Genomic DNA, 3,799 nt, shown 5'->3' with positions numbered 1-3,799 from the left:
ACGAAGAGAGTGTAACTTGGAAAGATGAGAGATTTCAGAAGGAATTTGACCAGAGAAACCGGACTCAGAAAGATCAAGATGCGTCAAGCTCGAAAACTTGCTGAATTCAGGGGAGATATGAGAATTGGAGAAGTTATTACCAGAAAGATTAAGCCTTTGGAGATGAGAGAGTTGGAATAAGCTGCTATTGGAATCAATGGTCCCAACAAGTCCGCTGCGGCCGAGGTCAAGTTCAATGACATGGCCAGTGATGTCATCGCATACGACTCCATCCCATGACCAGCAATCTCTGCTCATGTTCCATGAACTCGTTTTTGGATAGAACTTCTGACCATATTCAAGAAAAACGCCAGAGGCTGACGGATCTATAGTAAAGGTGTTCTTGAATTTTAGAAGTGAAATGGTTTGATGTTTGTGAGGTAATATGGATATTGAAGAAACTTCATGACACAGAAACACAATTAAGAGCATAATAACTGCATACCCCATTTTTAGCTTCAAACACTTCCTAAGTATGCAATAAAGTATAGCAACTATATATATATATATATATAGGCACATATTTGCTTGACCAAGTCCAAGTTGGATTGCAGTAGTAATAATTATCATTTTTGGCATTTTTATTTTTCATTCTGGGGTTAATATATCAAAAGTTCATTAGGTATTTTAATTGACATGTATTATTTCATTATTGTATAAATATTTTTTTAAAATAATTATGCAATGTATGCTGTTTTTTATACACTAAATTAAATAATGCATAAGAAATAATATATGTATGGTTAATGCACGATAACTAATACAAACATTACTAATACACTCTATTGAACATTATTCTTGTATACCAAACGTACTAATAGGTGATTACTTAATGCATGCATTAGCATGATTAAAGGAACAATTGCCCCTCAAAATATTTTCCATATTTGTAGATGGTATTTTTGTAAAATAAATCTTTTTTAGAAATTATCAATGCGTGTTATTTTAAATACATCAAACCAAACAATGCATAACAACATAAGAAATAATCTCAAAATAGCTAATACAAACATTATTAGTACATTATATATTCATCATCATTCTTATATACCCCTACCAAATGCTTCCTATGGATTTGATGGGCAGATTCAGAATCCATAAACTTTGAAACCTAACTCTATCTCTTATGTTAATTATAATAATATTGGAAAAATGCTTAAATATGCGATTGAACTTTGAAAAAAGGCTCATTTATGCCATCCGTTAACAAATTGGCTCATCCATCCCATTTTCGTTTGAGAATTAAATGAAATAGAGACATCAGTGTTTGTTATTATTCTCAAGTCTATGTACAAGTCTTGCTATAGAAATTTCAAAGAAAGCTATACCACACAATTTAATTTCAATTTAATGAAAAATTACAAAGCTTGCAAAAGAAAAAATAGGAAAACAAATAAATTAGGGAAAATGCATAAGTACCCCCCAGCCTATCCTTTACAAAATTGTCAACATGCACTGGGCCCACAAGATAGTGCCACGTAGGCCGAAAAGGGGTAGAAAATTATATATAAGATAAGTTCGGGGGGATAATAGGACCTTAGTAAAGGTTAGGTGTGTCTCAGGGATTTGGGGCATAGGCTGGGGGGTACTTATGCATTTCTCCCAATAAATTATCGAAACTGTTTTTTAGTTCAAGAACCAACAAATCCTTACACTTGATTTAGACATTTATTTATGTGGATCTATTTCTTATTCTGAAGGGAGACTTATTTATAAAGAAAAAAGTACCTTTATTGGATCGATAAATGATTTAGTCAAGTATTTTTAAGTAGCGTGTTTGTTTTGGTATAACTGTAAGATATTGAATTGTTGAGGGACCTTATTGGACGTCATATTAGAATGAAACATGGCCTATTTTTATTTTTTATTTTTTAGTTTGATTCGATTTTAAATATCCACAATATGACGTTGATTAATCTAGATTTTCGCCATGTGAGACACATTAAAGGCGTAAGCACCAAGTTTTTGACGCAGTGTGCCTCCAAATAACTTTTTTCTTGCACCTAAAAGTATTAATGTTGTGAAAATTTCAATGAAAGTCACTTTGAATTTTCATATTGAAATAAATTTAGCAGTAATTTTTTTCTCTTTAAATAAATCAATATTAGGATAATCTAAGAGAAATCTTAGGAATAGGATCTATATTCATTAAAACTTTAGATATCAATAACTTATATTTTAAATTAATATTCACATATTTTGAAACTATTTAGTCCATACACAACGTCGAGTCTTGCCATAGAAATTTCAAATGAAAGTTACTTAACAATATATGTATAGGCACATATTTGTTTGACTAACTCCAAATTGGATGCAGTAATAATAATTTAGTCGTGATTTTTTTTTTCTAATAAAGTGAAAAGGAAATAATTGTTACTGTAAACTCAATAATAATGGTGATTCAAATATTATTAATCTACATATATATTTACATACCATTATTACATCCATCTTCCGTATTATATGTGGATTACATCTGAATGGTTAAATCAAATTTTGTACCAAATGAATTAACGTGATTTATAGTCACCTTCTTTCTTTACTTTAATCATCCCACTTCAAACAACAATTGGTGCTATTTTTCATGTCCCGCCACTTCGCACGGAAAATTAGTGAAACTCTAAGTCCGTGACATATTGCTTTTTGGCTCCTTCTCTTTTGATTACTTAATTTTATGAATAACTATTTAAAGAAATTTCTTTAGAAGATAAAGAGAAAAAAAACGAACATATAGAATAATATAATTTTTTTATAAAAAAAATCATTCAGACCCGAATAACGATTTTTTCAAATAAATATTCCACCGTGATCTATAGTAAATTTGATAGCAATTGAAAAGAAATATGGAAATTAATGTTTGTTATCCCAAGTCAATGCACAAGTCTTGCTATAGAAATTTCAAAGAAAGCTACATCACACAAATTGATTCAATTTAATGAAAAATTCCAAAGTTTGCAAAAAAAAAAAGAAGATAAAAACAAAGTGTGTTTTGGTTCAAGAACCAACAAATTCTTACGTTTGATTTATACATTTATTGACCTAATACATTAATGTGCTTTTTTATTTGGTCTCAACTCATATTCATGCCCTCCAACTTTTAGTGTGCATAAATAGACATTTAAACTTGTATAAAGTTGAACAAATAGACACACACGTCCTACGATCGTACATGACAATTTTCATCCTATGTGGTGTCTTATGTGTATTATGTCACGTAAGGGCTCATATGTCTACTTGATCAACTTCATACAAGTTAAAATGCTTACTTGTGCACAACTAAAGTTGAAGGACATAAATGTAAAATGAAGTGAAGTTAAAGGGCACATTTATATATTATGGAGATATTTATTTATGTAGATCTATTTCTTATTTTGAAGGGAAAATCTAAGAGAAATCTTAGGAATGTGATCTATTTTCATTATAATAAATATATGAAGTTTAATAAATCTATTTTCATAAATTTTTTGGATATTGATAACATATAATTTTTAAATTAATATTCACATATTTAAAAACTACACAGTGAAACAAAATTTTCAAGTCTTTGCACAAGTCTTGCCACGAAAATTTCAAATGAAAGTTGCAAAACAATCATATCCCTTTCACTTTGATTTTTCATTTTGATGTGTTTACAACTTACTCTTTACTCTAAATTCCATGGACTTAGAAGACTTAAAGAGTTGATTAGTTGAGGCAATTTGATCTATATATTACTTCGTCTGTTTCAAAATAAGTGGTATTTTTAGTTTGATTACTTCAT

The 3,799-nt window shown here is 29.6% G+C and overlaps 1 pseudogene; it reads right to left on the bottom strand.

The window, feature by feature from the left end:
* The window catches only part of LOC102593144 (receptor-like protein 12), a 3,041-nt pseudogene extending 2,525 nt beyond the window's left edge, over nucleotides 1–516 (bottom strand).
* Nucleotides 517–3,799: the final 3,283 nt, after the last annotated feature.

Source organism: Solanum tuberosum, unplaced genomic scaffold (assembly GCF_000226075.1).
Source record: "Solanum tuberosum cultivar DM 1-3 516 R44 unplaced genomic scaffold, SolTub_3.0 scf00114, whole genome shotgun sequence".
Classification (NCBI taxonomy): Eukaryota; Viridiplantae; Streptophyta; class Magnoliopsida; order Solanales; family Solanaceae; genus Solanum; species Solanum tuberosum.
The sequence above is the reverse complement of the archived record's forward strand: the minus strand, read 5'-3'. Positions and strand labels throughout refer to the sequence as shown.